This window comes from Panthera onca, chromosome A1 (assembly GCF_046562875.1).
Source record: "Panthera onca isolate mPanOnc1 chromosome A1, mPanOnc1 haplotype 2, whole genome shotgun sequence".
Classification (NCBI taxonomy): Eukaryota; Metazoa; Chordata; class Mammalia; order Carnivora; family Felidae; genus Panthera; species Panthera onca.
Window position 1 is genome coordinate 34,141,230 of NC_138339.1, and position 26,911 is coordinate 34,168,140.

Genomic DNA, 26,911 nt, shown 5'->3' on the forward strand with positions numbered 1-26,911 from the left:
CAAGAGGGTGTGAAGGAAAAGTTTGAGGGGAAAAGGGTTGGGGGCAGGAGTCAGAACCGGAAGAGAGTAGCTCTAAGAGAGTCTTATTGGACTCCTCTCTTTTCCCATCCAACTGAGAAGAAAGCCATTGCAGGAACCTACACAGAATGGTATTTATCAAGTCAAATTAAAGTATTATGGTGGGAAGTCTTTCTACATTCTTATTTGGTTGTTTGACCATTTTAAGGTGATTCATATAATTAAGTTTTTTAAGGTTCTTTGAACATGTAAAAATGACAACATTACTGGAATTGAATCATTTTAATATATGTGAATGATCCTTAATGCATATAGAATATATATGTTCCTGAAAGGATGATCTTAAAAACAGTTATGTGTAATGAATCTAATTTTATCAAGGAAAATTTACAGGTGTATTTCCATAAAAAACAGTATCTCCAAAGCATATTAATATCTATGCTATAAGGAAATTTATCAGCTCACCTCCCCCAAACCCAGCCTTTATTTGCTGTCCTCCTTCTAGGATTAATTCAGAGCCCCTTCAATAAGAAATGGATACCCAACACAGACTGCTTGGGAGGAACACATCATGGGACATGGAAACTAGGATCAACATCAGACAAGGATGCAGATTATTCTCTTGACCATGCTAGTTACGAGTTATTTCTTTTTTTAAATTTTTTTTAATGTTTTAATTTATTTTTGAGAGAGAGAGAGAGAGAGAGAGAGAGAGACAGGCATGAGTGGGGGAGGGGCAGAGAGAGAGGGAGACACAGAATCTGAAGCAGTTTCCGGGCTCTGAGCTGTCAGCACAGAGTCTGATGCAGGTCTAGAACTCATGAACCATGAGATCATGACTTGAACTGAAGTCGGATGATTTACCAACTGAGCCACCCAGGCGCCCCTAGTTATGAGTTATTTCTAATTCCTCAGTTAGGAAATAGATCTCAAAATAGTTGAGAGACAGAGAGAGAAAGAGAGAGAGAAAAAAAAGAGAAAGAGAGCGCATGTAAATATACATATACATAGATTCTCAACAATTTGTTGGGGTCAGTAAAATATATAGGGTGGTGTCATTTTGTTTTCTTTAAAGCTTCAATCTAAGGAACCTCCTTCCAATAGTAACATATACAGTTCCAGGTGATATTTTGAACCTTACCTATTATAATTAATTCTGGTACCCCAAATGGATAAACTAGATAAGTAATGTCTCTTATAGACCTCTGTCTCAATAATCTACTTTCAAACTGGGTTGGCTGCAGGTTGCCTTAGTACATTGTTAATAGCAATGCTTGTTAGAGTATGAGTCACTTTAAATGGTTCAACCATAAATTGGTCTCAGACAATGTGTGCATATAGCGTAGCATTCACGCTTGTTACTTGGGGGAGGCTCCTGGTAATATTCTGTCTCCTCTAGCTTCTATTTTTTCCATCCACCACCTCCCCTACCTTCATCATTGCTCACTCTTGAATGCTTGCCAAATAATTTATGTCTATCCAGACCTGAAATGAGCCAAAGTACATTTTAAAATGGCAGGTGTGACCTCACCTGGATATATTTACCGCCCAGGATCTCAGAGTCAGAGCATATGAAGCTAATGCTTTTTCCAGGCCTTCCACAACAACTAAACACTGTTTTGGTCCTTCTTATTTGGGTATCAGATTGCAGAATTCATTCTGTGTGCACACTCATGGGCTTTTTTTGGCAATATTATTCATTAGGTATATATTACCATCAGAATATCTGTGGCATATATTTTTTTTCAGATGCATTAGCAAATATTTTGTTAAATGAATTCCAATTTATTATTTTGGGACACTTTTATGTATGTCTGGGACTCAAGCTGCTTTCTGGTCTAGCTGCAGATTTTATATTAGAACGATTACACATTTTTCAGCCATCCACTAATGAGCCATTAAATGAAACTAGTTTGTTCACTGCAACCTAACCAACCCCAAGCCATTAGACACACACATTGTCTTTTTTATTTCCTGTTGTTTGGAATAATTCTTCTTTCCACATACTTGGAGAGGCTCCTAAGGAGATGAATTCATTCCTTAAGTTTGACATCTTGTTAAAAAAATGTTAATAAAAATCTGAAGACTGAACAAAGACCCAACCCAGGACAAAATGTTGGTAGAGGAAGCTTGGGGGTTTGGTTCCAACTTCCTTTTCAATGCCCTTTCTCCATTCTTGTCCTTACTGCCTATGACATCCTAGTCCCCATAGCATGAAGGAGAATGATCTAACAAACTCTAATTTACTATAGGGCACTGGTTGTTACCCAGAGTTAATTTTGCCACTCAGGGGATGTTTCACAATGTATGAAAATATTTTTGGTTGCCACAGCTCGGGGAGGGGGTATGCTACTGGCATCTAGTGAATAGAGACCAGGGATACTCTATAAACCCCACAATCTCACAATGCACAGAACAGCCCCCACCACAGAGTATTATACTCCCCCAAAGAATCAATTATGTTATCTGTTACACTTTTCAGAGTTTTTTTTTTTTATCTATTAAAAGGGATCAGGAGAGAAATAAAACTTATGATCTTGTCACCTAGAGTTTCAGATATAAAATGGGACACAAGACCTATCAGCTTTCAGTGATTCAAACATAGCCAAGAGATTTCTATCACAAACCACACACACACACACACACACACACACACACACACACACACTCCCCAATGTTTCAACTCCTAGAGACGATTAGAGCAGTGCTCAGAGCCCAACACTAACTTAAAACTCTCTTGTTCTCCTTTATAAACTCCTTTTCCCAATCTAGAAAGGAGACTTCTCTTGCCATAGTGGGGAAATTTTCTCTTAAATCAAGGATTCTTCCAGACTTTGTTGTTTGTATTATCAACTCTGTGTTCTATATCTCTGTATTGGCCTATATAGTTTTCAATATTTTAAAGGAAGCTTTTGAAATGGTAAAAAAAAATTATAAATAGGTAGCTAAATATAAATCATTAGTTTTTTAAATGCTTTGCTTTTGCAGTTGAGGTCATGTCTTTCAAAAATGTTGCTTCTGCTGTAGGTTACAGAAGGTTATAAAATAATTCGAAAATTAGAATTTAGATTTTATCTTTTTCTGTGTCGTTCCCATCCTAATAGTCATGGCTTTAAGATGAAAACCTTCATCACCATTAAATGTTGGGAAGGATGTAAAAAGAAAGTGAATTAGGAAAAATGTAACTTACCAAGAAAATTTATAATATAAATTTTTCCTTCTTTTTTCCCAATAAGCCACCACAAGGATGTTTACTCTCATCTATATTCTTCCCTTCTAAACAGGTGGGATTATGACTCTTTCCACAGTCTGTTTCTTTAGAATATAATGCCAAGCTCTTGAGATCATATATCAGGACCTGGATACTGGGTTAACCCCCCCCCCCCAACCTGACGCCTCTATGCTCCTTGCCCTGTGTTTCCTACCACTCCCTCATCCTCCAGGGCTCTGCCCTCAGGAGCATGAGAAGCTTCCCTGTGTGTGTCCGACTCCACAGGCTTCACTGACAGAGTGTGAATGAGTCACTGCTCAGATACTGGCCTTGACCTATAAGGAGAGTAGGCACCAGCCAAGCCTGGCATGATCCCAGGACCTGGGCTCCAGTCTCTGGTCTCCCTCTGACTTCCAGAGAATTCCTGAACCCCATCTGAACTCTGTCTAAATGCCTTTTGTTTTTTGTTGATAAAACTAATGTCAAATTTCCATTTTCCTACCAAAAGAAAACCCAAAAGGAGAGCAACTCTTAACTGTCATCATGAAAATCTTCCCCCCTCAAGATCCTTCTCTTGCATTTTGGGCTAATATCATTGGAATCAGTCTTTTCTCTTAAAGAAAAGCTTCAATTCTTTTCAATGTTCATAGTCTAAGAGAATCCTAATTTTCCATGACACTGCCCCCTTCCTCCTCTTTTCTTACTTCTGCTGATTATTTCTGGGGATTTAAAGTATTCTGTAGTATACTTTCAAGCTAAATATTAATAAGTCCACTGCTCTAAAACCAAAATCTGGCTCCCTCTCTGCATATAGCATCTCTCCTAGGGTTAAAGTCCTTGCCTCAAGCTGATTTACTCCAATTCTCATATATGGTTTGTAATAGTGCACAAGAATTTTTGAAATTCTGGGCTGGTGTTCCCAAAAGAAATAGAGGGGAAGGGGGAAAATAGATATAATCTTTTCCTACAACTGAAATATACCTACTAGGGAACTGTCAGTTCCTTCCCATGGATCCTGAATCACAAGGAAGAGATGAACTTTAGATGGGATTAAAAATATTTTGGTGCTAAATTATATTAAATGATACTTTAGTGATTTTGATTCTAAATTACATGTTACTTTTTATTCCTTTTGCTTTACATTTTCCCCACAATTCTTTTATACCTCTCCCACCATTTAATTATCAGTGATAGCTTTTTTCATTGCTCTGCCCACAAAAGGAGAGTGAACACATCCAAAAACCAAGGGATAGATGAATTTCTGAATGGGCTTTTGATGAACACATTGTATGGAAACAAAGTAAGAGACAAGTTTTGTGGGAAGAATAGATATTTTTGTTTGATTTGCTTGGTTTAGAGATTCTGTTTTCTGAAATTCCAAAAGCTTAACTTTTCTAAGCAAGATGAAAGTTAAAGCTAGATTATAGAGTTTCAAAAATAAACAATAAAATTGAAGTGTTTACAGAATGATAATGTTAGCCATTCTCCCACCCACAAAATAAGTTCAATTAGAAAGAAGGAAGAGGGGAAGTAGAAGAAATTGGCAATATTTAGGTCCCAAAGAGAGTATCCCAAAGAAATAAGGCAGGAAGATGAAAATTTTAGTTGCTTTAAATTGTTATAGTCCTTGCCCCCTGAGAAATAGATGCCAAGATGGGATTAGAAATGAAGAAGATTTCCTGGGGTAAGAAAAGTAGGGGTGAAGACAAGACAGTTGTCAGACCATGATCTGGAGCCTGTGGAGGAAAAAGGAAAGGAGGGGGCGGGAAGATGTAGACAGCAGTGCAGTTTCTAAGAAGATTTTGGTAAAGCCTACAGAGAGTCCTCAAGCCAAAGTCCCCCATCAGATGAGCCCTGTGCCTCCCAGGTGGTTTTCTGACCTTTATAGCCCAGCCATGCTCCTTACTTACTGGGAACAGTCCCTAGAAAGTGTAACATCGTTCAAACACAGTGACTCATTTCTGAGCACGGCAGGTGGAGCTAGGGATCAGTTATACTCTCCATAGTCAGACATCTGAGAGGCGTGCTTTCATGATAACCCCAGAAATCCACAGTAGATTAGGCTAAATCTTACAGCAGAGAGGACTTGCACTTGCTTCCTGCCTGAAAGAGTGCAAGTCTAGGAGTCAAGCCTCAAGTCCAATACAACACGTGGGTGGTCAAATGCCAATGACAGGCAAAGGCATCTTGGCAGATTGGCTTAGTGTAGTATGACACAGCATCCAAAAAGCTGGCTGGGAATGAGTTAGGCAACTCACAGGACTCTTATCAATGTGACTATGACACTAAATTATGTTGTGATCTGAGACAAAGGCAGAGACCACGGATATCAGTTATCAATGATGCCGGCCAGTACCTTATGTCTGAAAACCAGGTGGGACTAACAACATCTCAGCTATCAGAGCACAACAAACAATGTGCACACATGGAGAGGAGCTATACCACAGCAAACACTAGTATGTACAGGGGACCCCATAGTACATGCTGCTGTAGACACTCAGTGGTGATAGAGACCTCAGTAACTAAGGACGTGTGCAAACACAGATGTCTGGATGGGGAGGGTAGGGAGCTACTAACGCTCTTCTCATTTGGTGGAGAGCAGCATTTGTGTTTTTATGATGTATCTAGCCCTGGACCAAAATTAGTGTTATACAATTGTTGGATAAGAGCTTGATTACTTAATTTTGGGGGTCATTATGTAGTTAGTGCCACATATACAGTTAAATCATTAGAATACTAAGATCAGCGTGTTCATCCAATTTCATTAATAAATAAACAAGGAATGAATTACAATATTTATTTGCTCTTTTACACTGTGTATGTTTCTAATTAGCTTGAAGTTAATATGTCTGAACTGTTAATAGTAAACAGATTTGGTTTCAAGACAAAAACATTGATTCCAATAAGAGCTGATTCAAGTGTTTGCAGAAGCTAAGTATTAGCCCTATGGCAAAGTGCTAGAGTTCATTAACTGGGGAAAGAGTCAGGAACTGCTATAACAGTGGAAGTAAGTGGGAAATGGGGAGACCAAGATTCTTCCTCTGGTAAGTAGAGCTGTGAGCAAGTCAAGCCAGGATTCCCAGTCACGGCCCATTGTGGGCTATGCCATTCTGGAGTTAATGAACAGGAGCCAAAACAGAACTTCTCTTCTCCCGGCCTTACCTATTCACCATTCTAGGGCCTCCATGCCCCATTTTAAGCCCAACTCCTCTGTTTAGACCATGTCTTCCAAGGTAAGCACTGGCTCCCAAGCTGTCATATGGCATCTGATAAGTGTCCTCCACCCTCCTCTCCTCACCCACGTGCTTTGTTGCTTTATATGCCTCTGAAAACAGTGGAATAGCCACCTCTGCTCCTGCCTCCCTGCGTGAGTTCAGAGAAGGAATATGCCTCCACCCGAGAGGTTAGGAAGCTACTGCTGCTGTTTCTCGTCTTCTCAGTCATATTATTAAAAGTAATATTTGTGTTTATTCACGAAGAAAGAAGATCCCCCCCCCAACTTGATTGAAGTATAATTGACAAATAAAAACTGTAGATATTTAAGGTGTACAATGTGATGTTTTGACATACATATACATTATAAACATTTCACGGTCAAGTTAACACCTCCATCATCTTACATAATTACCTTTTTTAAAAAAATCGAGTACAATTAAGATCTACTCTGTTAGCAAATTTCCAGTTATGATACGGTATTTAAAAAAAATTTTTTTAATGTTTATTTATTTCTGAGAGAGACAGAGACAGAACGCGAGTGGATTAGGGGCAGAGAGAGAGAGAGGGAGACACAGAATCCGAAGTAGGCTCCAGGCTCCGAGCCATCAGCACAGAGCCCGATGTGGGGATCGAACTCACAAGCTGTGAGATCATGACCTGAGCCTAAGTTGGGATGCCCAACCGACTGAGCCACCCGGGTGCTCCACGATACAGTATTTACTATAGTCATCATGCATATCTGAAACTCCAAAGGAAATGAAATCAGTATATCAAAGAAATCTTCACCTCCCTGTTTGCTGCAGGACTTTTCATAATAGCCAAGATATAGAAACCACCTAAGTGTCCATCAATGCGTGAAAGGGTAAAGAATATGTAATATATATTGAGCAATGTGAGGGCCAGGGGCCTACCCCTAAGCAGTTGAAAATCTGCATATAATTTTTGACTCCCCGAAAACTTAACTGTACTAATAGCCACTGTTGACCAGAGGCCTTATCAATAATGTAAACTGTTGATGAACACATATTTTGTATGTTATGTGTATTATATACTGTGTTCTTACAATAAAGTAAGCTAGAGAAAAGAAAATGCTATTAAGAAAATCATAAGGAAGAGAAAATACATTTGCATTACTGTACTGTATTTATTGAAAAAATTTACATATAAGTGGACCTGCACGGTTCAAACCCATGTTGTTCAAAGGTCAAAGATGTATATATACAAACACACACACACACGCGCACACACACACACACACACACACACACACACACGGAATATTATTCAGCCTAAAAAAGAGAGAAGAAAATCCTGTCATTTACGACAACATGGATGGACCCTAAGGCCATTATGCTAGATGAAACAAGTCACAGAAAGATAAATACTGCATGATGTCACTTATATGTTGCACCTGAAAAAGTCAAACTCTTAGAAGCAGAGAGTAGAATGATGGTCGCTGGGACAAGGGATGAGGGAAATAGGAAGATGTTGCTCAAAGAAAGAAGTTTTAGCAAACAATCTGTCTCTGCTAAAGCTGCCATTGCCCAGTGTTGAGAAGCTGGCTCCATCTGAACAGAAGCCTTGAGCAGGCCCCATGTGATGATACCCCAGTCTGTGCCTCAGAGAAGGTGTACGTTGTACCATCAGGTGATAATCACTAAAACATGGACCCCAGAGTGAGGCTGCACTTTGTTATCTGGTCTTTCTAGGGATTTTTAGGAAATAGTACTTTTCATTTTCATTCTGAGTCCTTTCTCTCTAGGATTCAAGACAGCCCCAGTGATGGACACTGTGTTGGGCTCAGTCATTCCTAATCTCAAACCTGTGCATCCTCCTCACTTCAGAGTGGGTCTCTATTCTCCTTTCCGTTGGAGTACATACCCTGCAGGTAGGAGGTTCTTACATGGAACCTTCAACCTAATCATATGCGCCTGAAACAAAGGGTAAGCATGGGCTCCAGCTGGGACTCCTGCTCTAATTCTTTGGTCCTTTTATTCAAAAGGACATCACTTAGGGTGTTTCTTTTCCAATAGATATCAAGCTGTGTACAATGTAAGAACAAATGAGTGAAAGACCTTGCGCTCAAGAAATCTACAATCATATTACAGAGTAGCCCTGAATGTAAGTGACTTCTCTGACAATGTGCTGTGGGAGATTAGAGGAAAAAAAAATAATTTTCCATTAGTGGCATCTGAGGAAGTTTGCAGAAAACTTGACACGTAGGCTGGGCTGTGAAGGGAGGTGGAGTTTGGACAAATATTATTGCTGCTAATGTCATCATAACTTCTCTCATAAGGATTTGTGTATATATAACATGAAGAGAAAAATCATGTGGGGCACATTAATGTTCTTTAAATATTTGAAAGGTTGTCAACATTGTAGAGTAGATTTATTATTTGTAGCTCCAAAGAATAGAAGAACATTACTGGGTGGGAATTACAGAAGACAGATTTTTTTTTTTAAGTGTTCAATTTTCACTACTTTTCGAAAAGGCTTCCTTGTGAGATGCTTTGTCAGGCACATACTACCTATTAGGGATATTATAGAATAGTGGTTCTCAAGGTAGGATCTGGAAACTTCTGAAGGTTTCTGAGACTGTTTCATGGGATCCATGAAGTCAAAATGAATTTAATAATAGTATTGTGGTTGGCAAAATAACACTCTCTTCATGAGGTCCATGGTCACATTTCAGGAATTAGTGAATATATTACATTACATGGTAAAGAGAATTAAGATTGTAATGGATTAAAGTTATTAACCACCTGACCTGGAAATAAAGAGACTATCCTGTATTATCTGGGTGGGCCCAGTGTAATCACAAAGGTCCTTACAAGTGGAAGAGAGAATCTAGAGAGGGAACCAGACAGAAGGGGACTGGGCCTAACTGTTGCTGTCTGTGAAGATGGAGGAAGGGGCCGCAGGCCTAGTGGTGTTGGTGGCCACGTGAAGCCTGAAGGAAAAGACCAAAAACCTATTGACCCTGAAAGCCTCCAGAAGGCACACAACCCTGCCAATGTTGATTCTAGCTCAGAAAAAGTTTTTGGACTTCTGACCTCCACAACCATGAGATAATACATTTGTGTTATTTTAAGCCATTAAATTTGTAGTTGTTACAGCAGCAGTAGAAAACCAATACAAATCCAAAGATATTATTTGGCTTTTCCATTCTCATTTGCTCATGAGTGAACGACAGGATTTTTCAGAAGCTATCTGAATGCAATAATGCAACAGATTGAATGCAGAAGCAGATATGAGAACCCAGCTGTCTTCTATTAAGCTAACATAAAAAAGGTTTTGTAAATACGTAAAACAGCACTGCTCTTACAAATTATTGGGAAATAGTTATTTCTCATAACAATGTTATTTATCGTAAAATGTAATAGGTCTAGGTTTAAACTTCTAATATGGCAAATCTTCATAACTATAACCCACAAAAACAAAAGCTTATTGGGTTCTCAATAATTTATGAGTATAAAAGGGAAACTGAAACAAACAAACAAACAAACAAAAACCCCTCAGAACCACTATCATAATAAGAACTCCTAATTCTACTAGATAATCATGTCCTTTAATCTCCAAGATTATACAAATATATGAAAGGGACACAGCACAAATAAATTTTGATGTGAGAAATGAGAAGGAAAAGTTGTGAATTCATGAATAAGAGAGTCACGTTGGGGAGAGAAGGCCAGAGAAGATAATTCTGGAAGGACATGAGTCTCAAAAGATGCTGGGGTTTTGTGGAAGTCTAAGAGGCTCTAAGAGGCTCACATAGGGCAGGCACCCTAATAGAGGATGACACTTATTTCTTGCGTTCCATCTGCCTTCGAATATATCTTCCTTAATTCTGATAATCCTAAAGGATAAATGGTATTCTTTCCATTTTACATGTGGAAGACATTGGGGCTTAGAGATTTTGAGTTCTGTGCCTTGCATTGCATAACAGGCCCAGACCTGGCCAAGAGTCCGCACTGAGCACAAATCACACAGGTCAATGTTTAGTTCTATATATGACAGCATTTTATTCTTCCCAAATGGGCTTCTCACCAAAAATTATTTAGAAACAAAATATATGGATATGTTGTTTCATATACGACATATGCAACAAAGTATTTGGATAAAAATATCTTTAAGGTTGTATTCAGTGCTTAAATGTTTGTGACTCCTTAAAGTCCAGTTGCCATAATAAATGATATTCATTAAAATGTATTCATTCTTTCTCCCTGACCTTTTTTCATTGCATGGTCCTTCATAGAAGGGATTCAGAGAAAAGCTATATAAAAAAAAGAAGCAGATGATGTTAATGAAGCCATGTTTTTAAAAGGCTGGTTTTATTTTATCTAATTATATCTATTTCAGAATTAGGTTAGAAATGCTTTTCTCCTCAAAGACTTACAAAGCCAGAATATCTAGAGCTTATTAATGAGAATTGTGAAAGCCTCCAGTAAGATGCTTTGGAGAAAAAACAGGCAAGTGGTCCAAGGGGACCTAAGCTCCCCTGGAAATGCCTCAGATAAGAGTGTGGCTGGAGTGGAGCACCAGGGACAGAAGGGTTGACTGTGCAATGTTTTCTTTTTTTCTTTTAAGATAAAAAATTCTTTTAGTAGCTATTTTTTCCCCTTTGTGTCTCAGGAAACCACCAGTCTTTACTGAATCCTCTTTCTTCCCAAACTACTCCTCTTCTCTCCTTTCCCTCCTGTCACTTCTCCTGCTCCTCTTTCCTCTTTCCCCCTTCTCCTTTTAGCCAGTTCTTTCTTTTCCTTTCATCCATTCTTTTATGCTTTGAACATTTTTCTCTTTATTTCTATTTCTTCTTTCCTTTTATATCACTGTTTTTTTGACATCTTTATTTTTTAAGGAAATACTCTAAAGAGCAACGCTTTCCCAAGAAATATCACATCCTTTTGTAATTGGGTCAGACCTGGGGGAAAGAACCCCTGAGCTGTCTCCTGCTCTCTTCAAAGATATAAAGATTCCATTGTGGAAGTACAGCTTAACTGCTTTCAGTTTATAACATTGTAGTATAAAATTCATCTTGATCAAACTTTAAGGCTACATATTGTACATTTCAATTATAATCACCTTCTTTGTAAATGTAGCAAATTCCATTCTTATTTTTGCAAAGAATCTCAAGGGCATAAATAACTAATGTATCCAGCTAAACTTGAAAAGACATTAAGTTCATAGAGGGCCGGGACCATGCTGCTCTTTTTATGTCTTTATATATTATTATTAATTAAATTTATAGTTTACATTAGGGTTCAGTCTTTGTGTTGCACATGTTATGGGTTTTGACAAGTGTATAATGATATGTGGCCATCATGTCTATATCATACAGAATAGTTGCACTGCCCTAAAAATCTCTTGTGCTCTACCTATAATTTCCCTTTCTCCAGCCCCAACTTCTGGCAACCACTTCTCTCTTTTTTTTTTTTTTTTTTTTGGAGAAGGAAAGAACATTTATTTTTATGCTTATTACTTGTTATATTATCATTTTTTTGATTTTATTTTTTTTTAATTTACATCCAAATTAGTTAGCATATAGTGAAACAATGATTTTAGGAGTAGATTCCTTGATGCCCCTTACCCATTCAGCCCATCCCCCCTCCCACACACCCCCAATAACCCTCTGTTTGTTCTCCATATTTATGAGTCTCTTATGTTTTGTTCCCCTACCTGTTTTTATACTATTTTTGTTTCCTTTCCCTTATGTTCATCTGTTTTGTCTCTTAAAGTCCTCATATGAGTGAAGTCATATGATATGTGTCTTTCTCTGACTAATTTCATTTAGTGTAATACCCTCCAGTTCCATCCACATAGTTGCAAATGGCAAGATTTCATTCTTTTTGCTTGCTGAGTAATACTCCATTGTATATATATATATACCACTTCTTCTTTATCCATTCATCCATCGATGGACACTTGGGCTTTTTCCATGCCTTGGTTATTGTAGATAGCGCTGCTATAAACATTGTGGTGCATGTGTCCCTTCGAAATAGCACACCTGTATCCCTTGGATAAATACCTAGTAGTGCAATTGCTGGGTTGTAGGGAGTTCTATTTTTAATTTTTTGAGGAACCTCCATAGTGTTTTCCAGAGTGGCTTGCATTCCCACCAACAAGGCAAAAGAGATCCTCTTTCTGGCATCCTCACCAACACCTGTTGTTGCCCGAGTTGTTAATGTTAGCCATTCTGACAGGTGTAAGGTGGTATCTCATTGTTGTTTTGATTTGTATTTCCCTGATGATGAGTGATGTTGAGCATTTTTTTCATCTGTTGGTTGGCCATCTGGATGTCTTCTTTGGAGAAGTGTCTATTCATGTCTTTTGGCAATTTCTTCACTGGATTATTTGTTTTTTGGGTGTTGAGTTTGATAAGTTCTTTATAGATTTTGGATACTAACCCTTTATCTGATATGTCGTTTGCAAATATCTTCTCCCATTCTGTCAGTTGCCTTTTAGGTATGCTGATTGTTTTCTTCACCGTGCAGAAGCTTTTTATTTTAATGCTATCCCAATAGTTCATTTTTGCTTTTGTTTCCCTTGCCTCTGGAGACGTCTTGGGTAAGAAGTTGCTGCGGCCAAGATCAAAGAGGTTTTTGGCAACCACTTCTCTTTTAAATAAAAAGCATTCCTTTAAATAAATGATCTCAGGACAATTAACTACCCATGGGTTAAAAAAAATTAATTCTTACCTCACACCAAACACAAAATCAATCACAGATAGATTGAAAGTCTGCAAGTATAAGCCAAAATCATAAAGTTTTAGAGAATATAAGAGAATATCTTTATGGCCTTGTGGTATAGACAGATTTCATAAACAAGATACAAAAGCACTAGCCATAAAGGAAAATATTATAAATTTGGCTACATTGAAATTAAGCCATCTGTTCACCAAATGGCATTATAAAAAGAATGAAAAGATAAGCCACCAGGTGGAAGAAAGATGTCTGCAGTAGTATAACCAACAAAGAACTACTAACATATAAGAAGATACAGAGAACTATAGGTCTATCCCAAAAGACAGCAAAACCAGCCTTTTAATTTTTTTCAATATTTATTTATTTGAGAGAGAGAGAGAGAGAGCACATGCGTGCACACGAGTTGGGGAGGAGCAGAGAGAGACGGAGAGAGAGAAAGAGAGAGAGAGAGAGAGAGGGAGAGAATACCAAGCAGGCTCTACACTGTCAGCACAGAACCTGATGCATCGTCACGAACGATGAGATCATGACATGAGCTGAAATCAAGAGTTGGACACCTAACTGACTGAGCCACCCAGGCACCCCCCAAAACAAGTTTTTTTAAATGGGCAGAAGATTACAACAGATACTTTATGAAGGAGGATATGTTAATGACCAACAAATATTTTAAAAGATGTCAACATCATTAGTAGCTGAGAAAATAAAAATCAAAACCCCACTGAGATAACACTATATGTACTAGAGTCACTAAAGTTTAAAAGTTAGACATGATAAATTGTTGACAAATATGTAAAGGATCAGAAACTGTCATACACTGCTGTTGGCTCTGTAAACATTGTGGTATTATGGAGTAAATGAAAGATATCTTTACCTTATTATACAAGCACTCTCATCCTTCAAATATAGCCCCAGCAATAAGTGGACATGTGAGCTAGGGAGAACACAGAAAAATGTTCATAATAACTTTTTTTCATAATTGCAAAAAACTAAAAACAATTCATATACTCATCAACAATAGAATAAAAAATTGTGCTTTAGTCATACAATGGAATACTATGCAACACTAAAAATGAATGAGCTTCAGAAATCTAAAGAATTATCGACATCTCAAAGTATGTTGAAGAAGGAAAAGCATGTTATAAATAACGCATATAGCATGAGCATGATTCTCTTCATATAAAATCCAGAAACTGGCAAAAGTGAGCTTTAATGTTTAGGGATACGTAAAGAGAAGGAGGGAAATGTTTACTATAAAAGTCATGGCAGTTGCAGATGTCTCTAAGGGGGGGATAAATTTTCACTGGGAAAGAATAGACTAAGGGTTTATGGAAAGTCATTAATATTCTATTTCTTGAACAATGTGTTCAAAAATATTTGTAAGGTAGTGCATATATGTTCTATACACTTATCTGTATCATGTTTAATTAAAATATTAGTTTTTAAAACTTGAGTTTAAAATAAAAGACATCTGGGGTGCTTGGGTGGCTCAGTTGCTTAAGCGTCTGACTTCAGCTCAAGTCATGATCTCATGTGTGGTTCGTGAGTTTGAGCCCCACATGGAGTTCTGTGCTGACAGCTCAGGGTCTGGAACCTGCTTCAGATTCTGCTCTCTCTCTCTACCCCTCCCATGCTCGTGCTCTCTCCCTCTCAAAAAATAAATAAACATTAAAAAAATTGTAAAGTAACGGAAATAAAAGACATCTAACTCCCATCCTTTTCTCTTCTTTAATAAATAAATAAATTGGGAACAATGGATAGATATTCTTTACAATACAATTCCCATTAATAAAGGCAGAAAGGAAGGAGTGATGTCAACAAGATGATGGAATAGAAGTTTTCTATCATCATTCCCCACAGAAGATCAATTTTGACAACCACTCATAGGTAATTGTAACTATGTGGGAGACTGGGAGTCCAGTGGAGAAGTTCTAACACACCATAAGAGAAAAAACATCTAAGAATAGATGCATTGAAGAGGGTAAGAAAAATTTCAATTTATCCATGTCAACTCCTCCTCCAAGGCACCAGAGCTCCCTGCCAAATTCTCACAGAGGGAAAGTGAGAACATAGTGAGTGAATGTCTGACTTCCTCAGCTCTGTGAGACACTGCCCAAGAAACCCACTTATTTATTATCAAATGCAAAATACTCAAGTGATTGGCATGACTGAAGGGTTAGGAGAGGCTGGAAGCACATCAAACAGCACTTGGAACTCATCACAGGGCTGCTGATCCTATTAACCACATTGTAGACTCCCAACAGGAAGCCCATCCACGAGCCACTAGGCATGCCTTGCCTGCAGATCCCTTATGTGGCCAATCCCCAATGCTCCATTACCTCAACCACCACCCTATGGCCAGCTCCCTGCACATTCCCATATGGACTGTGAGTGCGAGTCTTTGCAGGTGCTTGCAAACATGCACAGAATGCCAGACTAACTCTGCAGGATTGAGAGAAGGCACACAAACACAAGCACTTCAGGACACTGCCCTAGGGAAAACAAATGGCAGGCTCTCAGCATTCTACCTGGCTTTGCAGGATCAAGAGAGGGCATACAATCTTAAGACTAATCCCCCAAGAAGGAAAAAGAGTTGTGGAGTGGGCGCATCCATACAAAAGGTCTGAGAGAGTCTCAGAAACCTTTTTTTGGCCCGACTTGTGAAAGCATTTCTCTTCTGAACCCATCCAGTAAAGACTGGAGGAGGTGACACCTACTTCGAATTCAAAGATAGCAATACAAGACTTCAAAGTGTACACACACACACATACACACACACACACAAATAAGCAAACATGCTACCATCAGAGGAACAATAATTTTCTAGTAACTGTCCATAAATAAAGGGAGATCTGTAAATTTTCTGGCAAAAAATTCAAAATAATTATTTTAAGGAAGCTCAGCAAGCTATAAGAAAAAATAGACAACTCAATAAAATCAGGAAAAAATACATAAGTAAAATAAGAAGCTGAACAAAAGAGAGAGAAATTATAAAAGAGACAAAAAGAACCAAACAGAAAGTTTGAAACTAAAGAATACAATGAAAGACATGAAAAACGCAATCATTAATGTTAACACCAGACTTGACCAAGCAGAAGGAAAAAAAATCTGTGAACTTAAAGGCAAGTTATTTGACATAATCTAGTCAGAGGAGAAAAAAAAGAAAATGAATTAAAAAAGACTATGAGATTTATGGGATACCATCAAGAGACCTAATATTTGAATTATGGGAGTTCCAGAAAAAAAAAGAGAGAATAAGAGGTAGAAAGTATATTTAAAGAAATAATGGCTGAGAACATTTCAAATCTGGGGAAAGATTTGGGCATGCAGATATATGGCACTCAAAAGTCCCTCAAGAGTTTCAACCTAAAGAGGTCTATACTGTCATACATTATTAAACTGTCAAAAATCAAAGATTAAGTGAGAAATTTGAAAGCAGCAAGAGAAGAGACTATCACATACAAGAGAACCCCCTAGAGCTATCAGTAGATTTCTTACTAGTTCAGGAGAGAATGGGATAATATATTTGAAGTGCTGAAAGAAAACTGCCAACCAAGTATACTTTACCTGACAGAGTTCTCCTTCTTCTGAAGACTTTCTCTGACAAACAAAAGCTGAGCAGGTTCACACTAGACCTGCTGTATAGGAATTGCTAAAAGGAGTTCTTCAAGCTGGAATGAAAGGATGTTAATTAGTAATATGAACATAAAAGCACAAAACTCATTGGTAAAGATAAGTATATGGTCAAATTCAGACTATTGTAATACTATAAGGGTGGCATGTAAATCACTTTAACTCTGGTATAAAGATTAAAAGAAAAAAGCATTAAAAATGATGATAGCCACACTAATTTGTTAAATACCCAATATAACTAGATATACAATACAAACAAGAGGTGAACTGTGACATCAAAAACATAAAATGTGGAGGTGGGAATAAAAGGGTGGAGTTTTTACATGATCAGTTTAAAACAGACTGTTATAACTACAAAATGTTTTATAAGTTAGAGAGGGAGGGAGACAAACCATAAGAGACTTAAAAACTGAGAATAAACTCAGGGTTGATGGAGGTTGGGAGGGAGGGGAAAGTGGGTGATAGGCGTTGAGGAGGGCATCTGTTGGGATGAGCACTGGGTATTGTATGGAAACCAATTTGACAATAAATTTCATATTAAAAAAATAAAAGGAAAAATGTTTTATATAAGCCTCACCATAATCACAAAGCAAAAACCTTTATAGATGCACAAAAGATAGTAAGAAAAGAATCAAATCATGTCACTGTAGAAAATCATCAAATCACAAAAGAATACAGCAAGAGAGAAACAAAAGAAGTACAAAACAGCCAGAAACAATTAATAAGATGATATTAGTAAGTCCTTACATATAAATTACTTTAAATGTAAATGCATTAACTTTTCCAATCAAAAGGCATAGAGTGGCTGAATGGATAACACACACACACACACACACACACACACACACACACAACTTTATGTGCACTACAAGAGACTCACCTCAATTTTAAGGACACACACAAGCTGAAAGTGAAGGGATATGAAAAGATATTCCATGCAAGTGGAAATCAAAAGAGAAGAATAGTGGCTATATTTATATCAAACAAAATAGACTTTAAGTCTAATATAACAAGAGACAAAAATCATTGTATAATAATAAAATAGTTAATTTACCAAGAACTGAAAATAGTAAATATATTTATACCTAACATGAAAGCACCTAAATATATAAAGCAAATATTAATAGATCTGAAGGGAAAAATAGACAGCAAAACAATAAAATAGTACAAGACTTCACTTTCAATAATGGGTAGATCATCCAGACCAAAAAAAAAAAAAAAAACAAAAAAAAACAGGGAAAGATTAGGCTTGAACTATACTTTATACCAATGAATCTAACAAACATATACAGAACATTTTATCCAATAGCTGCAGAATACACATTCTTACCAAGCACACATGGAACATTCTCGAGTATAGATCATATATTGGGTAACAAAACAAATTTTCACAAATATAAGAAGACTGAATTCCTTTCAAATATCTTTTTTTGACCACAATGTAATGAAACTAGAAATCAATAACAGAAGGACAACTGTAAAATTTACAAATATGTGAAGATTAAACAATATACTCCTGATCAAGTAACGGGTCAAAGAAAAAATCAAAAGAGAAACAAAAATTATATCTTGTGACAAATGAAAATGAAAACACAACATACCAAAATTTATGGGATGTGGCAAAAGTTTATAATGATAAATGCTTATGTTGATAAAAAAATCTCAAATAAACAACCTAACTTTACACTTCAAGGAACTAGATAAAGAAGAAGAAACTAAGCCCAAAATTAGAAGAAAGGAAAGAAATTACAAAGATCAGAGTAGCAATAAACAAAGTAAGGACTAGAAAAACAGAAAAGATACATGAAACTAAGAGTTGTTTTGGAAAAGATAAAGTTGACAGATCTTAAGCTAGACTAAGAAAAAAGAGAGAAGACTTAAGTAAGTAAAACCAGAAGTGAAATAGCAGACATTACAACGATACCACAGAAGTATGAAAGATCACAAGAAAAACATCATGCTTTTAAGATGAGGCAACATTTGAGAACTGAGAATCACTGATCTATCTACTGCTGCTATTTCAGCTTAAGAAAATGAGTAGGGGAGCATTTCTTCTTTTCTGTTCTCTGGAAGAATTTGTAGAAATGGAATATCTGTTTCTTGAATATTTTTATTTAGTGTTGCCTATAAGATTATTTGGGACTACAAATCTCCATCTTTAAAGTAATGTTGCAATGAACATCTTTACAGACCTGTTGAGGTTTTCCCTGGGATATACGTGCAGTAGCATGGTTGCTGGATCATGGGGCATTTGTAAATTTAACATGACTAAGTTCTGCTTGTCTGCTCTCTGAAATGACCATTCCAGCCTACAATTTACCAACTAAGAATGAGGACTATGAGAGCCCCATGTCCCTACTTACTTGACAGTAAAGAACTTTCAGATTTTTGCCACTTCAATAAAACAATATATCTACTGTATTGTCTTGCATTTCTTAGAACTATGAATAACATTGAGCCTCTGTTTAATATGCCTGTTAATTTTGAGGAGTTCCTCTGCTGAAGATTGCTTTATTCATTTTTTTTTGAAGGGGATGACTGTTCTTTTGTTTTTGTTGCTGATCTGAAGATTGTGTAGTGTATATTCTAGATATAAGCCTCTTATCAGTTCTAATATTGCAAATATATTTTGTCATTCCAAATCTGTCTTGCCTTTACCCATGTTCCACCATTTTTCAAAGAAAAGCCTTAATTTTAATCAAAGTCATCAATCCTTTGTTTGATGGTTTATGTTTCTGAAGTATTGTTTAAGAAGTTCTTTTTCATTCAAGGTCATGAGGATATTCTCTTCCACCCTCTACATATGCTACCTACTCCCCCGACCCCCATGCTGGGTGATTTTGAAATAAATCTGAGACATACCATGAAATCCATAAATATTTTGGTGTGTATCTCAAAAAAACAAGTTCTTAAAAAACAAATCCACAATACTATTATCAAGCTTTAAAAATGTGAGAATAATTTATTAGTATCATCAAATAAAGCAGCTTATTTTTGACTTGGAATTATTGGGAAGTTTAGATATATACAGAGGTTACAAGATAGGACCAAATGTGGTAATAGTCCTAAGAAAAGTGCAAAGGAGCTGTGGGAGTTTGCGGAAAGGAGGATGATTTCCAGCATTAAAGAACATCTCACCCAAGGGAAAGGATCGACATTTAGGACATTTTACAAGTGTTTGTTTTTGGCTTTTCTCAGAAAAGTGGTTCTGAAATAGTACACAGGAGGAAGTCCTTCTTCTACATGGAATACTTGTGGATTTTGTGTTGTTTCCCTTTTCCCTAGTAAGCAGGAAACAACAGGGCAAGGGATTCCATTAGAAGCAAAGCAATTGTACATTTACAATTTAGACAAATTCTGAACATTCAAAGTCAAATTCTGAGGATTCCAATATGGGTTCATCTTCCTATTTATCTTCTTAATTGAAGAGTTCTCTTTTTCCTGGTTTAAAATCTTATCTTTAGCCACTAAGGGTATCTCTAAATTGCTTGCTTGAGACAAGGCTCTCCAGAATTATGCATTACCAAAATGTACCAAACATTTCCCCAGGCCTTCCAGTCTGTCTTTAGTATTTCTGAAAGATTCATTCAGGTCTAGCACTAGAATGTAATATCTAAGATAGATGAGAGGATCTCTTTTTCCTGGTATAATTTTCACCTTTTAGGAGCTCAAGATGCATAAGGTTAAAAAACAAAACAAAAACAACTTCCAGCAAATAATGATAGAATTGGATTATAACTATGGATAAAAAAAATCCCGAGTCCATATTGATATAAATAATCAAATGAGTAAATAAATGGGAGAGAAGGGACACATCCTCCTTACAGTAGAATTCCAATGAATAAATGTAGAAAAAGTGATAGAAATAGAAAATCATCTTTAGGTGACTGACATCATAATAATTGTTACAAAGGAGAACTATTGATGAATGTTAAACTTAGTAACATATAATGAAAAAGAATATTTGAAGAGGCTCAAAGTGTCTCACTATAATATATTAACTAATTATAAAAGGAAAAATAGTAAATTTACAGTGGGGAGTCATGGAAGATACCGCCTTAACCAGGTTAGCATCATTAATAATAAAACATACTGACATCATAAACTCCCAAAATGATGCTCCAAGAAGGGTACTCTTGATCAAAATGCATAACTTCAGTACTGATCTGTACTCCTCAAAAGTGTCAAGGTCATGAAAGAAAAGGAAAGACTGAGGAACTATCACATAGTAAAGGAGACTATGGAGCCATGACAGTTAACTCAAACACGGGGTCCTGGATTGGATCCTGAAATAGGAAAAGGACATCAGGGGAGAAGCTAAGAAAATCCGAGTAAAGTCTATGGATTATCTACAATATTGTACCAATGTTAATTTTTTTGTTTTGATCATTGTATCATGGTCGTGTAAGATGTTAACACTGGGAATACCTCAGTGAAGGGTATGTGGGAAATTTCTGTGCTATTTTCGCAACTTTTCTTTAAGTTCAAACATTTTAAAAAATAAAAACTTAAACATTAAGGAAAAACCCCTCTTACAACAATACATAAGTATGTCTTGGTTTCGGTGAAGCCATTTATAATTAATTCCCCCTTTGGATGGCTGGACTGGGGCATATTGGGACAGGGGATATTTTCTCTGCAGAGAAAGGCATTTTCTTGGAGACTTCAAAGTCTCACTAAATGCTCTGCAGACCTCAGAACCAGCAATAGAACAATAAAGTGGAGAAGTGCTTTTTTTATGATCCATGCATGGTTTAGAACACCTCTGGGAGTAATTTTTGTTTGTTCTCAAATAGTTGGAGACATAAAGAACATCCTTAGGCGTAAGTGTGTACTAGAGGAAGCCTTCCATGCTACATGCAGAGTTTTCTTTCTGTCCCTTACACTTACCTTAAGAATCGTGAGCGTCCCTTACTCTTCCCTCCACCCTGCCCTTGACACCCTCCCTAGACTCTGCTCTCTGGAATTAAAGTAAGCATAGGTCAGAATAAGTCCCATTAAATGTGCACACATGCATGTGTGCATGTGCACATGTGTGTCTGTAGTTTAGGGAGTTCTCGTGATACTAACCTCCAAACTTCTATTTGTGCTTCCACAGGGGAGCAGCAAAACTGCAGTCAAACTGAGTTTGTACCTGCTGCCGTAGTCTCTTTTTTTCCCTTCTCTTTAATTGGCATCCCCCCGCATCTGCCTTTTCATTTTACATGACTAGTTCTTTTTCTGCTTTGTCTTTCCTATTCCCTCCTAAAGGAGAAAGAAATTCAATAGTACTAATTATATTAACAGTGTATCTGTCAGGCTAATATAACAGGTCTTTTCCATTCATGGATGGCATGAAGTTTTTAAGGGCTTGGGGAATTGGACACTATGCCAAAATGATACTAAATCTTGGATTAACCCCAGTGAGCAGGAAATACTCCTGGATCCACCAATACCTTGGGAGCAGGGGCAGGCTTTCAGGTCAACTGTCTTGGAACAAGGCCTCTGACTTAGAAAGTTAACCAAGAAGTCTCCCAGGAAAGCTCTGTCTCACCCCAAACTTTACCAGCCATAGTAGAGTCTGGAAAACTTGATCCATTTCCATGAACTGTCCAGTTCAGATGTGTGAACCATCTGAAGCAAGCTCTTTTTACACTAAGCCCCAGGCTTGCTTCACCATTCCTATCTCTAGAGATAACAGATGTGGAAACAATATCAGGATATCCCCTTATCTTATTAATTAATAAAAGGATGTTTAAGGAAAAAGACTGAGATTGATATGAGCACTGTTTTTAGCAGTTTAATTTTTAGCATGTGCTTCTGACTTCCCCACTACTCTTCTTTGACATTCCACCATTGTTACAATAGTTGAACTAATTTCTGGTCTTTAGTAGCATTTCAACAGTTTTAGGGTGCCTGGTGGCTCAGTGGATTAAGTGTCCAACTTTGGCTCAGATCCTAATCTCACAGTTTATGGGTTCGAGCCCTGTGTCGGGCTCTGCTCTGACAGAGCAGGGCCTGCTTGGGATTCTCTCTCTCCCTCTCTCTGCCCCTCCCCGCTTTGTTCCTCTTTCTTTCTCAAAATAAATAAACTTAAAAAAAAGAATTTCACCAGTTTTTCCATTAATGTCCTTTTCCCATTCCACAATCCAGTCTAGGATCCACCTTGCATGAAGTGGTCAAGACTCCTTTGTCTCCTCCAGTCACTTTTGGTACTTTATTTCCTTCTACCCCAGCAAGATGGTAATTTACATTTTAGATAAAGTGAGTTTCATTTATTGTCCTTGCCTGGCTGGAGCCACGGGGGTCTACTTCTAGAAGCTGCCATGCTGCAGACAAAGGTGGAGCTGGAATGCTGACCTGCTTTGCTTCTCTCACATCTCCAGTTTGCATAATAGGGAAATCAAGGAAGCCTGGGGATTTGGACCAAAGCTTCAAGCTACAAGCACAAAATATTCTTGAGTCTTGTCCTTTATCTTTACATTTTTCAGGGATTTTATATTTTATTCGATAAATTATGCATTACCTATTTTTTTTTGAGAGAAAGAGCATGAGCATGAGTGGGGGAAGGGCAGAGGGAGAGAGAATCTTAAGTAGACTTCACGCCCAGCACAGACCCCAACTGGAGGTTCCATTTCACGATTTCACGACTGTGAGATCATGACTTGAGCAGAAATTAAGACTGAGGTACTTAAGACACCCCTGCGTTACCTATTTTTAATTCAGAAGGGATACTTCCCTAAATTTTATAACAAAATGAACATATCAGAGAGATGCACCATGTTTATTCCATGGCCAGAAGGATTCATTGCCATGTCTCTGCATACTTCAGTCTGAGAGCCTCAAGCCCTGTTATTTTACCATTTCAAATGTAAGACGGTGTATTACACAAGCTGTGGTAACTAAATGCTGGTGTTCAGCCACCACCTACAACACCGTTCCGATAGGCAAATGCCTTCCAAGTTATAAACAAATGACTTACAAACAAACTTTTGGCTCACAATCCACTTATAAGTCTAGAGCTGTTTGTACCAACACAAGATCTTTGCCACAGGGTTTTTACAAGTCATTGCAACAAATGGTTCTTTTCATTTCTTTGAAAACCCACCGCTTCTTCAAGTTGTACATTTTTTCCCTTCTAGATAACAAATTGCTTAAGCAGAACTTCCCAATATGAATATCTAGTTGGGGAAAATAGTCTGACAACAATAAAAAAGAAGATAAATGAAAAAGCAAGATTGAACAGGACTCATTTATAAGCAAGGGCCTTTGATTCTATACTTTGTCCTTCAGCTTCAGAATTCAATTTTCCGGGACGCCTGGGTGGCTTGGTCAGTTAAGCGTCCGACTTCGGCTCAGGTCATGATCTCACGGTCCGTGGGTTCGAGCCCCGCGTCGGGCTCTGTGCTGACAGCTCAGAGCCTGGAGCCTGTTTCAGATTCAGTGTCTCCCTCTCTCTCTGCCCCTCCCCTGTTCATGCTCTGTCTCTCTCTGTCTCAAAAATAAATAAACGTTAAAAAAAAATTAAAAAAAAAAAGAATTCAATTTTCCTACTCAATTTTCTGCTGTTCAAATGATGCAGTTGTTTTGTTGCTTGGATATAGATGCTAGACTTCAGTCTGAGAGCAACAAAGTTGGTGAAAACCTTGCAGGAAGCCAATGTCTTTTAATCTTTTGTCCAGGTCCTTTGTATTTTTCTTGAAGAGATCAAAGGCAAGTGCAGGTGAAAAGTGTTGTGGTTTGAAGTGTTGAGGTATGGAGCCAATGGCCAAGATAGAATTCCTGAGACATCTTTGGTAAAAAAAAAAAAAAAAAAACGGAAGCTAATTTTGTTAAAGCACAGGGACAGGACCTGTGGGCAGAAAGAGCTGCACTGGGGTTGTGATGGGTGACTGAATATATCCTTCAGTATATAATATATATACCTTCCAACCTTCAGTTGGAAGGGGGTTAGGGATACTGTAAGTCTCTAAGAAATTTTAGAAGCAAGATTTCCAAGACCTTGGGGGACTAGCTGTTGTCAAGAAAAGATCATGTATTACTGTCTAGTAAAACCTCAGTCCTGAGACCCTTCAGATTTATATCAGGGGCCATATGCTTGGAATATGATTATTAACATATATCTTGGGTGGGGGGTAGAGATAAAGGAAGTTTCCAAAGGAATTTTTATATGTAAAAATTTAAAGTAGACTTAAAGGATTGTGGGAGGTCGGGATAATGTTAAGCTAAGGTTCCCTTTTGCCCTTAGCAAAGTGTTAACATGGAAGCAGTGAGCTCCCAAAAGAAGGTTACTCTTCCTGTGTCAAGGATTTGTCAGTGGGCTGTAGGCAGTAAGGAAATTTAATTTTCATTTGCCTTTGTTTCCCACATCAAAAAACAGTCTTGGCCAGTGACTGTCAAAAAAGGGCACACCCTGGGAATCTTATTCTTCTTGGAAGACAGTTTTTACCCAAAGGAGAGGAGGAGAGTGGGGTATTGTACAAATATACCTAGAGGTCACTGGAATCAACTTTTGAACTTCCTATCCCCATTTAGATTTGGGTCATGGCTGTATTGGTTTTGGCTATGGAAACCTCCATCAGGGGGTAAAAATCTTTTCTTCCCTTCACGTGATTTTTCCCCAACCTTGCTGCTCCCCTTCTTTAAGGTATGATGCTTAGAGGGGAGTGTCATCATTTAGGTAGCAACCGTTTCTGGGTTCCTTTCAGATGGAGGTAAATGCAGAAGGAAAACACACCACAGGGGGAGACCACCTGTGGTCATGAGAATGTAAAAGGTGACAGGTATGGATCATAATGCTCCAAAATCTGACTTCCTGAATGATTTTCAGGTTTTTCAAGATGGAATACTTGTCTCTCCTCTATTACAATTTGGGATAATTGGATGACATAAGGAGATCTTAAGATATATCACAAGAGCCCAACCTGAGAGCATGACTTGTGCCAAAATAGAAGTAGTTTAAACTTCATGCCATTCACATAAAATTCCCAGTCTCTGTGAATTTATCCTTTATATTAGGTGTCTGCAAATTATAATTCTCAGGCCAAATCTGGCTCACAGCCTGGTGGTTTTTTTGTTGTTGTTCAGCCTACCAGGTACGACTACTTTTTATACTTGTAAATGGTTGAGGGAAACGAAAAGAAGAAGAATATTTTCCGACACATGAAAATTATTTGAAATTCAAACTTCAGTGTACATGAATATAGTTTTATTGGAACACAGCCATGCCCATTCATTTATGTATTGCTTTTGGCAGATATTGTGGCCCAACTGCTGGAGTTGAGTAGTTGCAACAGAAACCATAGATGGTCTGCAAAGCCTAAAATATTTACTATTTGGCTCTTTATGGAGAAAATTTGTCAACCCCTGTTCCATATCCACTGAGAATTTGCTTTTTCTCTGTGATGTACAGCAGCGAGGTGGAGCACGCCTGGGGCAGGGCCAAGTGCTTTAAGGGAGTGGAGGAGACATGCCTGGAAAAGCATGGCAGAGCTTTAGAAGACCCAGCGTCCCAGGTTTTCTGCAGCTAAAGCTGTTCTTTGCTTTGCTCTAAAGAATTCTGCGCATATTTTGAAGAGAAAGAACTAAGATCCAGTAAAAGGTGAACAAATTAGGACACAGAAAACAAGGAAAGAATAACTGTATCTATATCACAGACATGCAGTTTTTTCTCTGACTCCTGTTCTCTGCCTCACAATCTTCTATAGTTCCACTTGAAATAAGAATTAGAGGAGGAGGATAAGGAGGTGGGGGAGGAGGTGGAGGAAGGAGAGAGGGAGGGAGAGAGAGGGAGAGAGGAAGAGAGAGAGAGAGAGAGAAAGAAAGAAAGAAGAAAGAAAAGAATAAGAAAGAAGGAAGGAAAGAAAATTTTAGATGAAAGCAGAGTAAAGATCAAAGTAGAAGTCAAAGTGAGAAAAGTAGAGAAAGAGAGAAGATAATGGAGTAGTGAGAAGGGTCTTGCAAAAAAAAAAAAAAAAGGGTTCTAAGCCATAGATGGTGCCATCTTCCATTCCTACTTCAATTTAAGCTTTCTAAAAGGAGGCCACAGAGGCTTGATTGATTGATTGACTGGAATAAAATCAAGAAAATAAGGACATAGAAAGGGGGTGGAAGTGAGACATGGCATCAAAAATTAATTTTGCCAACTGTAATATGC